This window comes from Pleurodeles waltl, chromosome 2_1 (assembly GCF_031143425.1).
Source record: "Pleurodeles waltl isolate 20211129_DDA chromosome 2_1, aPleWal1.hap1.20221129, whole genome shotgun sequence".
NCBI classification, from domain to species: Eukaryota; Metazoa; Chordata; class Amphibia; order Caudata; family Salamandridae; genus Pleurodeles; species Pleurodeles waltl.
Genome location: NC_090438.1, coordinates 104,992,118 through 105,005,644, shown reverse-complemented (window position 1 = coordinate 105,005,644; position 13,527 = coordinate 104,992,118). Strand labels below are relative to the sequence as shown.

Sequence of the window (13,527 nt, the reverse complement as noted above, 5' to 3'; positions counted from 1 at the left end):
CAATACAGTATCCGATATGCAAGAACCAAGCAGTGATATGGACGACGATGAAGGTGCAGAACACACCCTGCACTCAGTGTTCACGGTAGGGAAAGCGACACCACCCCAGTGTCACCTTCTGCAATGTCAGATACGAGTGGGAGAACACTCTGTGCTTGCCACCATAGACGCAGGAACATCCATTAACATGCCATCAGCTGCGAGGTCCATCAGATGCTACGACCCCCTCTGCCTCTCCTGAAAACAAAAATTAAAGTATTTGCATATGGATAGAGCAAATCTCTCATAATATGGGGGAAGTTCCGCACACCCATCACCCATGGGGCAGAGTCTCTCGACTCCCTCGTGTATGTCGCCAAAGATGGTCACGGCATGCTGCTGGTGTACCACACCACTGAGGCCCTCTGAATCGTCACCTTTACACTTGGAGTGTGCATCCTAGCGGAATTCCCTGAAGTGTTCGAAGGAATAGGATGTCTTAAAGGGAAGGAAATCAAGCTTCATATAGACCGCTCTGTACAACCTGTTGCCCTACGCCACAGGAGAATAGTCTTTTATTTGAGGCCCCAGGTTAAAAAGGAGCTCAAAAAGCTGGAAGCTGCTGGAATAATTGAAAGGTTGACAGGGCCCATCCATGGGTGTCTGCATTTGTCGTAACAAATAGAAACAACCAGGTGAGGTGCGCATATGCGTGGACTTGAGATTGCTGAATGTGGCGATCAGAAGGGAACGGCATCTCGCCCACACTGTTGATGATCTGCTGGGAGAGTTGAGTGGAACGTGCTGGTTCTCCAAGGTAGACCTGCGGTCAGGCTACTATCAGCTCATCCTGGCAGAAAAATCGTAATACATCATCACTTTTTCAACCCATGTGGGGTTGCAGCGTTATTGCATATCCAATGCCGTAGAGGTGTTCCAAAACACCATATAGGAACTACTCATTGATCTTTCAGGTGTGATAAATGTCAGTTATGACATCTTGGTTTATGCGAAGTCCTTACAAGAGCATTACAAATGCCTACGGAGAGTTCCCCCAAAGGATTAAAGACTCTGGACTCCCCCTTCATCAGAGTAAATGTCAGTTGCTAAAGCAACAATTAAACTTTTTTCGTTACTTTTTCTCTGCAGAAAGTGTTGCCCCAGACAAGGTACAAGACATTAGGGAAGCCGCCCCACCTGCCACCGTGTTGAAGTCCGCAACTACTTGGGCATGGTCAACTTCTGTGGCCGGTTCATCCATGATTTGACCACCGTAACGCAGCCTTGTATTTTGACCCACAGAAAGACACCACCATCGCTGTGGATGCTGGGCCAAAAGGATTAGGGGCCACTTTCATGCAACCGTCAGAGAATGGGGAGTCGGCCTCAATGGCATTTGCAAGCCGGTTCCTCACCGACACAGAACAAAGGTATTAGCAGATTGAAAAGGAGGCAATTGCGATACACTGGGGGTGCCGGCATTTTTATTTGTATGTCTATGGTTGGGTGTTTGTGGTCAGCATCAATCGCAAACCCTGCATTCCCCTTTTCAGAGGAACATCATCAAAGCCTCCACTGAGAATCAAAAGGTGGATGCTTCAGCTACAGTAATAAAACTGTCAGGTTGGAGTATTGGCCAGACACCACCAACCCAGCGGACTATTTGTCTAGACATCCCTGAGCAGTGACGATCAGGGAGGAAGAGGAAGCCACCGAGACAGAAGAATATGTCCGCTACGTTGTGGATCGATCTAGACCTCTGCTGATTTCAAGCCACCACTCAGGATGAGTGCCTGCAGCAAGCACAAGATGCAGTTCTAAACAACAGGTGGCAGCAATTCAAAGAGAGGTGGGCCCAGAAGACACCGGAGGCCTGTCACATCCTGGATAGTTTACATCATGTCTATAACAAACTTGCCACTGATCCAGATGGCTGTCTCCTTCCGGAACATCGACTGGTAATCCCTGCTAGCCTTACAACTCAAGTTGTGCAACTTGCTCATGCAGGCCATCAGGGGGATGGTCAAGACGAAGAACTGACTTTGCACTAAGGTGTGGTTCCTTCTCATGGATGAGCAGGTAGAGACACTTGTGAGATCCTGCCGAGGGTGTCAGGCCACCGGCGGATCCCCAGCTCCTGCACCCATGATAACTGGAAGAGGACTTTAACAGCCATGGGTGTGTGCCAGCCTAGACTTCAGAAGTTTGCCGAATGGGAGGTATGCAATGGTGATAATTGACGATTACTCTAAATACCCCGAAGTCGAAATCATCGCAAGGAGCCCATGAAGTGCTACCCTAACTGGAGAAAACCATGGCCACCCATGTGTTGTTGAGAGAACTGACAATGGGCCCCCCTTTCAAGGTCAAGACATAGTGGAATACCTCAAGTCCCAGAACATTGTCCACCGAAAGTCACACCTTGCTGGCCGCAAGCGAACAGGGAGGTGGAACAATTCATGAGAACCCTAAACAAAGCCATTCAAATTGCACATGCAGCTCAACATCCTCTTGAAGGGGCTATACGTGTGTTTCTTCATGAGAACAGGCAGACCCCACACTCAACCATGGGGTAGGCCCCTGGACACCTGCTCATGAGGAGAATGGTGCAATATTCCATTCCACATCATCCCGAGTGGGTTCCCATCGTGGTGGACAATCGGTGTGTCGACCAAACGCCAAGGGTACAATGCCCAAGCCAATCGATGCTGAAGAGCCAAACTCTCACCTCAAAGTGGGTATCTCAGTGCTGGTGAAGGATTGTTTTCCCCGTAGCAATTTCCGGTTGCCCTTTGAAAGATCTGCGTGGACCATCACTCACATACATTGCACTAAAGTGACCACCTGTCGGGGAGAAGACAAAGTATCCAGAAATGTTTCACACTTTAAAAGTTCTACATGCCATGTCCAGCCCGTCCAGAGATTGAGATGTTTGCATGTGACAGGAGCGAAGATGAAGCAGCCACTGTAGCTGAGGTACCCTGTGATAGCCTGCCTGGCGTTGAGAGGGAGAAGAATTACCTAAACGACCCCAGTGACTGTGATGCAAAGAGTGGCCAGAGTGGGCCACTCGTTATGCCATGAGGGCATGATACCTGCACGAAATACAGCCTGAGCAACAACCCCGTTCCCTCCTTTCACTTAAAGGACCAGGCGGTGTGACTATTGGTACCCAGGGAACGACCCATAGTCCTGCAAAAGGTTCCAGTGGGACTGGTGGGGAGTTGGGTTCCAGTGGCTGTTTGTATTCATACAGCCTGTGAACTCACAGTTGTGGACTGGAATAAGGTTAATGTTGGACAGTATTTGACTTTTTTGGGGGGTAGTTATTTTAAAAGAAGGGAGGCATGTAGTGTCCCATTAGTGACATAACTGGCAACGGGAAGAGTGTGATTGTGGCTACCCGCGTGGTTGGGCTCAAAGTGTTCCCTGCTCCCCAGGCCCTAGTACTGTAGCCTGGAGGCCACATAGGCTGAAACAATAAAGTTTCATCCAGGGGGCGCGGTTAGTTAGACCCATGGTCAGAGTGAACCAGCGTACCATGTGTGTGTCCTCATTTCTGAAACGGTGGGGGAGGCCCATTGCAGCCTGCGTCCTGGGGCTTCTCCGTTGTGCACTCCCTCATATTGAGAGTAGCGCTGGACCGCATTACTTATTCACTCCCCGACACCGATGTCACCATGACTTACAAGGAATAAAATACCATCTGTTGCAGGTCGATTCAGAGGATATTGCAAGGCACCTCGGACTTCCATAACCTTATAAAAGAACTTGGTATTTGGCCTCTTTCCTTATATGGTCACGGAACTAATCTGTGACTTGCACTATCCTTGTGTGTGGCATGGGGCGGGGGTTGGTTGATCCCATGTATAATATACAATGTTCGTTCCAAGAAAAGCATTGCTGGCTCAGACCATCATTGCCTATTGTCACTCGAGGCCTACTAGTCAAATGAGCCATCGTAAGCGTAACCAGCATTTATTATCCGTGTTTCGGCTCCCCCCCCCGGTCGTCGGGACGCTGTAAATATTGATTAGCGATGCTAAACGTGCTGGCTGCCTCTGCGCTTGGAGCTGTCAGCACTGAAGTGCGTCAGTTTTGCTTTCATTTTAAGCCCGAGGACGCCTTTGAAGGCATCACCACGCGTCCCGCGCACAATTCCACTTCCAGATAAAAGGGATCGACTTTGTTTCATAAACCGGAGCCAAAAATCCCGCCGCGCGAGGCCGGGGTTCAGTCGAACGGCTCGAAGTGGAGAGACGCTTTGTGGTGCTTTTTTCGGCTCGGTGGAAGCGACTGGACGCGGGAGGCAGAAAATGACTCGCTTTTTTTGTCAGCACTATCTGCGCGCTGCAGCCGCCCTGTGCAAAGTGCGATAGGGCCCTCCCCCCGTGAGCTGCGAAGGGCGCCGGGAGCAGAACAAAAGTGGGGTGTCTGCACCTGAACGATTTAGCATCCTTTAACTCTAGATTGTGTGCATTAGCCAACAGTTGTGATGTTCTACACACGCGCGAGCCCTAAAGACGACGTGGTTCCTTGAAAGCTTCCTTGGGTGCGTTTATTGTTCTGGCCTGTTTGATGTTTTGTCACTCTAGTTGTGCTGAGAGTTGTAACTCCGTGTTAAGTGGCTGCATGAACATTCATCTCATCGCTGCTCCTCGTTGGGCTGTGGCAGAATTCTGTGATCTTCCGAGTGAATCCGGGCGCCCCTGAGCGGCAGGAATTCTGCATTCATTCATCTGAAGATTGCAGGCCATGGTTTGTCGCTCCTGTTTCAGATGTTACCCGTCACTCGTCGCCAGAGAAAGTCTACTCGGTGTCCAAAATGTGCAGTTCTAGTCCGCTGCCTGCAGCATTTTGCTTTTACTCCATCTGATAGTTACTTCTTTTGTACTGTGCCTTATTGGAGGACCTGGATACATTTCGGGAAAATAGACATAACACTGCCGGCGTGTTGGTTTCCTGAGATGAGAAAGCCAGTGTAATTGGAAAGACGAAAGCACTTCTGATTCTATGTATACTGTGTTTAGACCTATTACTGTAGGTTGCGTCCGACGCTGTAAACGAAAAAAACGTAGTACTTTTAATAGGAGAGTACCGGCACTTCTCAGAAACAAGCAGGTACTCTGCTACAGAATAACTGCACTTCTGTTTTTCCATTTCAAACACTGCTTTTAATGACCTGTATACGGCTAACTGTGCCTGTGTAGGGAAGTGGAATACGTAGTGTTCAGACCGTCAGGTGAGGGCTAAGGAATTTTATGTAACCATGATTTTTTTTTTTTAGTAACTTCGTGCGTGCAGGTAGGTTTGCACGTTTGTCATGTGTTCCATAGGCGAGAGTAAATCAACTGAAAGGGATACTACCAGAGAGGCTACCTTTGTGTTAAAACAGAAGTGTTACCCTGGGGTCCTGCAATGGTGGTTCTCACTGGGTGGAGCCGGCTGTTTATTGGCTAGGTGCGTTGGTGTCCCAATGTGGACATCCTTGTGAGAGATGTACATGTGTTTGCATTGTATGCCTGAGCAGGAAATCCATGTGCTGGATGCAATCCCATGATGAGGTTGTGTAAGCACCCGATTACCTCAGCATTCTTTATGCATGCTTGCAACACTCTGGGACCAAAAAGGGTTTGACTAGATTCAAAGCCACCATTTAACAGAACAATGACATCATTTGGCCTTATGTCCTTGACAGCACTTCACTCTGCATGGGATTCACGTCGGACCGTAGTTCAGTGTAGCTTTTCACTCGGAGGACTGAGAAAAGTGTTAGCACGCATGTTGGGCTTCATGCAAAAAGGTTTAGTAACATTAATTTTAGAAAACATCCACCTATGGCGCTATCAAAAATAACAGCAGTATTAAAACAGTAGCAGCTGGTACCTGAAAAACAAAACACAAACAACAATGCACAGATCTCTCATAGTTACCTAACCCCAAAGAATGCCAGCAATTGGCTTCGGCTTTATCAGGGGACCTCAGTGTCAGCATCAGAACAGTAACCGGGAAAGGGGGACGTTTTAGAATTTGGACTATAACATTACTAAACCATCAGATCATTAGTTCAGTATTGACCAGGCATAGTAAACTTAGAAAATAATAAAGCACCAGAATGTCAATAGCCTGACTGGCAAAGCATGAAGTGTTAAAATGACAGGTCACAAAGAATGCGAAGTGAAGTCTCTGGAAACCAGAAAGCAATGACCCCCAAACAAACCGCTACTCAAACATTAAATTAAACTTGTTAAACATTTGCCATTGGCTAAAAACATCAGGCAAAGAAAGAACATCCAATTACAAAAACATTAGAATTTGCCAATACATGAAAATGTTAACTTGGAAAGCGTTGATTTGTTCCTCTTCCATTTACGTAACTCCAAACTATGCTAAATGTATCTTGTGCACCTCTTCTTCCGACTGATCTGTAAGCTCTTTTGTTTGGCACATTCCAAATACACTGTTGCTGGAAACTTTCTTGTCGCACCATTTTCCTCGAGAGAAATACTGTTAGAGGATGGTTCTGACCATCGGGTATCCCCTGATTTTTCGATTTTTGACCACCTGGTTTTTGACTGTTTACTGTGAGGAAGCCTCCTATGAGGTGACTCACGCACAGTAAACCCATGGTAAAATGGACTGCGCGTGTTTACTGCCGGTGCCGCCGTGCTAAGGAAAGGCTGCTGTGGCGCAGCAAGGGCAGGAGGCCCCGGGCAGGTTACATGTGATCATGTGTGCGCATGGATGTGCACCCATGTGAGGGCTGGGGTAGGAGGATTCCTGGTGTGCGCAGCCCAAGAACTGCGCTTAGGTAGTCCTGGTGCAGGAGGAACTATGCAGAGTGGGTGGTGACCTGGAGTAGGTCTCATGAGAGGGGTGTATACATGTGAGGGAGAGTCAGTGTGCTTACTGTCTTTTCACTGTAGGGACACCCAGTTCAATGCCAATGTCAGGGTGCTTAAGGTATTTGCATTGGGGGATACTCCATTGAATGTCAATGGGAAAGGAGGGCCTAGGGTGCAACTCCAGTTCTCTGGGGTCCATCGAGACCAGAGTCATACCAAAGTACACTGTAACCTGTAAGAAAAGAATGATGCAATAGGTTACAAGAGCATAGTTGTACAACTTATGGGTCATTCAGGGATGTCATCTTTCTCTGACTCAGCTCAGGATTAGGGCCAATTACTGCTCTGTCCAGTTGCTGGAGCAGGGCCTTGCATCAATCAGCCAGCTGTCATTCCGTGCCAGGAGCAGGCTGTAGAAGCCCTGCGAGGAATGTCAGGGAGGAGGGGCTGAGACTTTCAGAGCACATGTGGCAACTAACTCCTGGAGGATGCCATTTTGAGCTATCCCAGAAGACTGTGCAAGAAGGAGGGGACGGGGGCAAGGAAGTGATGTGGCACATCTGGATAGGCCAGAGGTGCAGACCTGCTGGACACTTCCGCCCCCACTTAAAAGGTCCTGCACAGGGGAGAGCTCTCTCTTGGCTGTGCATCATTGCTGGACACTGGGACTGAAGACGGGCGTCATGGCCAACTGGAAGGAAGAACCTCCTGACTGCCCTTGGGACAGGGACTCTGGCCCTGAAGGATTCCAGGCCAGTGAGGCGAATGCCAGGGCCAGGCAAGCTGGCCCCCTTATCCCCCCAGAGGACTAGTTTGGGGGGAAGGACTGGGCTAGCGCAAGGAGAGCGCGCTGCCCAGAAGGAAAAGAAGGAACCCAGAGGAAAGATTGGCGCAGGGAGTCAGTGGGACTGGCTCCCTGATGATCTGGGACCCTTCCAGGCCAGGAGGCCTAAGGAGAGTGCTCCTGGTGGCAAGGGCTTGTCACCAGGAGCGGAATGACGCAAGAATGATGAAAATCTGCTCTTGGGGGCCCGAGATATCACAGGACGGCGACCTTTGGGAAAGCAGCTATGATGCGCGTGGAGCTCTGCAGCTGCTTGAGACTGTGCCCCCAGGGTGGGCCAGGGCCTGGGGGGCCGCCCAGGAGGAAGAGGAGCAAAGGGGAGTGCACTCCCCCTCTCTGCAGAGGAAGGGGGCCCCGGTCCCCATCCCAGGGCCCCGTGAAGCCTGGTTCATTTTTTCATCAGATGGGGGGGGGGGTGCCTGCGGTGAAGACAAGCCGGGGAGCGCCGTCGCACTCCCCGCAAAGATGTGAAGAATGGGGGGGGGCGCCGTCGCGCATCCCCAGCAGAAGAGGAAGCCGGGGAGCGCCATCGTGCTCCCTGTGAAGATGGCCCTTGGGGCCCCGGACCCCATCCCGGGGCACTGTGAAGAGGCAGGAGTGGGGGGGCGCCGTCGCGCACCCCCAGCCGAAGAGGAAGCCGGGGAGCGCCGTCGCGCTCCCTGTGAAGGTGGGCAAGTAGAAAAGGGGCCCCAGACCCCATACCGGGGCCCGAGCAGAAGACGACCTCGGGGAGCGCCGTCGCGCTCCCCGCCCCAAAGAGGAGGGGCCCCGGACCCCATCCCGGGGCCCCGAAGATGCAAGGAGGAAGGGGGGAGTGCCGCTGGAGCGGGCAGACCTCAGGCAGCAGGCCGGCTCCCGCGGCAGCACCCGGAAGTGCTGTCCGTGCGGGGAGACGGCGGGGGTGGCCAGGGGTGGGCTCCCTGGGCCGCCCTCCATCGAGGGATCCTCTGTGTTGGCTGCGGGGGTGTCCGGGTGGGACCGGCACCCCCAGGAGAAATGGAAACAAGGAAATGGCACAGCGGCTCTCCCCAGCTCAGCGGGCGAGCCGCTCATCATTTATGCAGCTGCCCCAGCATGCTTTGCGGGGCAGGGGCTGCCATTTGAGCCCCCAAAATGGCTTTGGTGGTCCCAGGGAGATGGGGCCACCACCAAAGGATTACCAAGAGACAGGGGGAGCTGCAGGAGCAGCGCAGCCTCCCCCCAACATCGGTTGGTGTCCCCACCCTAGGTAGGGTGGGACACATGAAAGATAACCCCTCAAGGGTTGGACTGGTATATGAAGCACATGCTTCAGTGAACTTTTGTTCCTGCTTGTGTAAGGGTGCCTATCATAGGTGTAGGTTGGTATTGCCCCATTTATTGTACTGTTATTTTATGGTCAATTAGGAATAATCCAAAAGTAATCTAAAAGTAATCCTGATGGTTATAGTGCTAGAATTTGGTCCTATATGTTCCCTGATTATGCTAATTTGAATAATGACACTGACAGCCACCTGTTGGCAAGATGGAAGTATTTAATCACAACTGTAGGTGTCTTCATTGCACTGTACTGTCAAAATGTTGAATACTGTCAAATGTTCAAATGTCGCAAGGGGGGCACTGGGATTGTTTTGCCATGTGGATTGTTGGATTATACTCTCCCTTGAGGAGACCTGAGAGATTACATAATGTTTGCCCAGAGTGATTCTATCACTTTGTATATATTTGTAGATTGTTGTATAGTATTGAGTAGTGTGTGTGAATAATAAATGTACTTTTACTTTATCAAAAGAAAAAGCACACACTGGACATTCATTTATTGAGAGTCATGCTTGTGTGCTTGTGAATGGGGATTACTAGCCCAAGCCACCTCCCTTGAGTAAGCCTTGGACTGCTCTGCAACGCTACCCTATGAGAGTCAAGCGCTACAATGGGGTGTTTGGTTCCCAGTGGCAGTCGTGTGCGGACTCGTTACTTGTGCAGGCCACACAACTAATGACCCACCTTCCAACAAATACATTTTCATTAATACATGCACAGAACAAGTTTGTGACTTGAACAAAAGAAGTTTGTTACACAACGGACATGAGCACATACAAATGTAACGACAGTCAGAACACCGGATGTTCGATAACTTTTCACTGTGGCCTTGTCTGCTTGAGGCCCAGCAGAAAACAAAAAAAATACTCATATTATTTCAGCATTTAACTTAGCAGAGAACATGCTCTCAAAGAGACATGTTTTTCATTACAGCATTAGTGCATTATTTATAAAAACATGTGCAAGCCTTGCATTAGATGGTGGCCGATAAAAAGGCACATATTGTGTCAACATTAATTTTTATCATTAAATCATTTCACACATTAATACATAAATATGATTACACAAAAGATAATTATTTACACTAAATTTTGGCTCTCACAATCCCTCCTCCGATGACTATTTATGTCATCACACCTAAATCTCAAATATATTTATTTATTTATTTTCACAGATTTTCTAACATTTTTGTTTTCAACATATTTTTATTTAATCTTTTTCTCCTTGATTTCTTCCCATATAATCTTTTCAATTGAAATTCTACCCTCCTCCTGATTCTTTTCAAATCTTCTCCTTTTGATCATTTTGTACAATTCACATATTCCCCAAATTCCAATTAGACAAGTCACAACAATTGAAACCCCTTGTATTATTTTCATTACCATTCCTTTTCCCACGTTGCCAATCCAGTTTCCCACAGCAGTCATCCCTTTGCCAGCTTTTTCCCCAAACAGTGAGCTCCGTTGCTTCTTTTAATTGTTTCATCTTTTGTTATATTGTTAATCAAGCTTCTGACGGCTTTACTGTTGTCCGGTATATAGGAACAAGACGCGGACCTAGCAATTTACAAACTCTGCCCTCTTTTGCTAAGGGAATGTCTAATGCAAAGCGGTTCTGAAGAGTCATAGCTCTTACCGCAGCCATCTCTGTATCCATAAGGATAATGGCTCCCGAATATCTTGTCAGCATGTTATCCACAACTGTAGACAATTGGTGAATTTTAATAGAATTCAGAACAACTCCCACTGAAGGAATTATTGCTCCAAATATGTCTCCAGCAACGCTAGAAACTGATTCTCGCTTTTGTCTCTTTGGTTGTAATTCAGTCATTTTAGTAAATTTACTCAAGTCATCAAGTTGGTACATTTTCGGGAAAACTGTTTCCAAAGAACATGTGCCATACCATCCCTTAGGAAGACGGTAAGGTGCATTTCTCCCGCATGTAATAGATACCGGGCACCAGTGGATCCTGACCGTTCAACATAAAAGTCCACTTATTCTCAAACAAAAACACATATCTGCTTTCACCCGTTCCCACAAATATCTTATGTATCCTAGATTGTGGTCTGCATAAACAATCAATCAAAAAATTTATTAAGCGCACTACTCACCCGTTAGGGTCTCAAGGAGCTGACGGGGGAGGAGGAGGGTTGCCATTTACTGCTCAAAAAGCCATGTCTTGAGGTGCTTTCTGAAAGTTAGGAGGTCCTGCGTAGGTTAGTGGGGAGGGAGTTCCAAGTCTTGGCGGCGAGGTTGGTGAAGGATCTGCCGCCGGAGGTGGTGCGTTGGATGCGGGGGACTGTGGTGAGGGTGAGGTCCGCGGAGCGGAGACGTCGAGTAGGTGTGTGGAAGTTTACTCGTTCGTTGAGGTAGGCCAGTCCACTGTCGTGGAGGGATTTGTGAGCGTGGATAAGGACTTTGAAGACGATCCTTTTGCTGATGGGCAGCCAGTGTAGGGATCTGAGGTGAGCGGAGATGTGTTCATGGTGGGGAGGCTGAGGATGAGACGTGCGGCTGCGTTCTGGATTCGCTGGAGATTTTTCTGAAGCTTGGCTGTGGTACCAGCGTAGAGGGCGTTGCCGTAGTCCAGTCTGCTGCTGATGAGGGCATGGGTGACCGTTTTTCTTGTTTCTAAGGGAATCCATTTGAAAGTCCTGCATACCATGCGAAGGGTGTTGATGCAGGAGGACGATATGGTGTTGAGTTGTTGGGCCATGGAGAGAGATGAGTCTAAGACGATGCCAAGGTTGCGTGCGTGGGTGGTGGGTGTTGGGGGTGGTATGAGGGTGGTGGGCCACCAGGAGTCGTCCCATGCTGTCTTGTTGGGGCCGAAGATGATGATTTCTGTTTTGTTGGAGTTAAGTTTGAGGTGGCTTGCTGTCATCCATTTGGCGATGTCGAGAAGTCTGGTATGCAGGTTAGTTTTGTCAGTGGAAGGGTTCCTTTTCACAAAGCTTTCCTACGTGTTGCGCATCTAAGGTTAGTCTCCCTTGTTTAGTAATGTCAGCGTGTGCATAGTCAATCCCAGGACTATGTGAAACTAATCCCTTATCTACCTTAGCCTTGATCGCTTTTCTCCTATCTTCTGTGTCATCTAAAAAACTATTTTCTAAGGGTGAAAGCCAACAGGTCAAATTATTTCTATGAGCAAAGGCTGTCCCAATCGTTAGTGTAGGTTCAAAGAACCCCTTCACTATTTCTATGTTATCATCCTTAGCTATCTTATAAAGATCCCTAATTATAGTTACAAAAGAAAAAACTACATTGACATTAGAATGGAAATCTTAGATATACTCTTGGTTATAGAATCGTGTTAGTAAAAGACTACAACTCATGCTATATGTTGAAAGCAATGTGTGATGGGCAATTCCCTCCTCAACAGAGACTGGAATCTGCGTGCAAGCATAACAATTTCTTGCATTCATTATATCAACATAATCGTGCAATAAGCAATAGACATTAGAAGAAAGTTCTCCCTGTGTATGCAAATATTACTCATCTATTTTAAATCTATCTATTGCTGAAAGGGTAGGCACTAATTCTAAAGATGTAGTTTCTACAGCTTTGGTATGGCTGGCCGCATTCTTATCAAGGACAATCACACCCACAATTAATACCAAACATATAATTGCACAAACAATCACCAAACCAATACCAATGTATTTACAGCATCTATTTTTAGAATTCTGCTGGAAGTGGTTACCCATGGTCTATAAAGAATCAGGAAGTAAAATCAAATAAAAAAAATATAGCTAAGCAGCAAAAGTCCAAAAAAAAAAAAAAAAAACATTTTCAAGTTCTCAAATCTTCAATCCCTCCTTATTTTTTATCAATAATGTTCACAGCTTCATTCACACAGGACCTTTTTGTCAAAAATCGATAAAGTTGTCAATCAGTTTAGCAGCTTGTCAAAATCAGGTTATCAAAGTCTTTTCAAAAAATATTTCTAACAAAGTCTTTCATTTAGCTTTAAAAAATGTAATTTTTTTCTGCAAATTTTCATCAGTTTTCTTCATGTGCCAAAATATAGACCTGTAATGTCTCTATCAAAACAGAAATTAAAAAATTCTTCTTGCCATTCCTGGGTAGCTACATATGCCCAATCTGGACCTGAGTATCTTCGATTGGCAGTTCTCTTCCTTTTTAATCTTCGACCGTCACTGTATTCACCATCACTTAGATCTTAATTTCTAGAAGTATCGACTTCTTCCTGAATTGGTGGCACCGCGTTTGTCTTCTTTGCATTTGATCTTGTTTCTGGCCAGTTGTCACCTTTCAGAGTTTTTCTTGTTAATGCTCTTTTCAGTATTGGACAAAAATTCTTCTCCTTTGACGTTCCCGCAACTGGTTCAGGAGGAATCAAATCCTTTTGGCTCAGATCTGCCTCAACTCCTTTCCTGATGGAGGCAGTCACTTGTTCAGTCTGGTTTGTTAGACCATCTGCTTCTGAGGACACCCTCCTCTGAGCAGGTTTTCTCTGGACTGGTTCACTCTCTTGTTCTCCTTGGACCGGTTCTTTTACTGTTTAATTTGGGGACGTTGAGGACGTTTCATCCTCCT

At 47.5% G+C, this 13,527-nt stretch overlaps 1 protein-coding gene across 1 annotated transcript in view; it reads left to right on the top strand.

Moving 5' to 3' along the window:
• Positions 1-13,527, top strand: part of ABCB7 (ATP binding cassette subfamily B member 7) — a 607,823-nt gene that overhangs the window by 113,832 nt on the left and 480,464 nt on the right. The gene's annotated exons all lie outside the window — the stretch shown is intronic.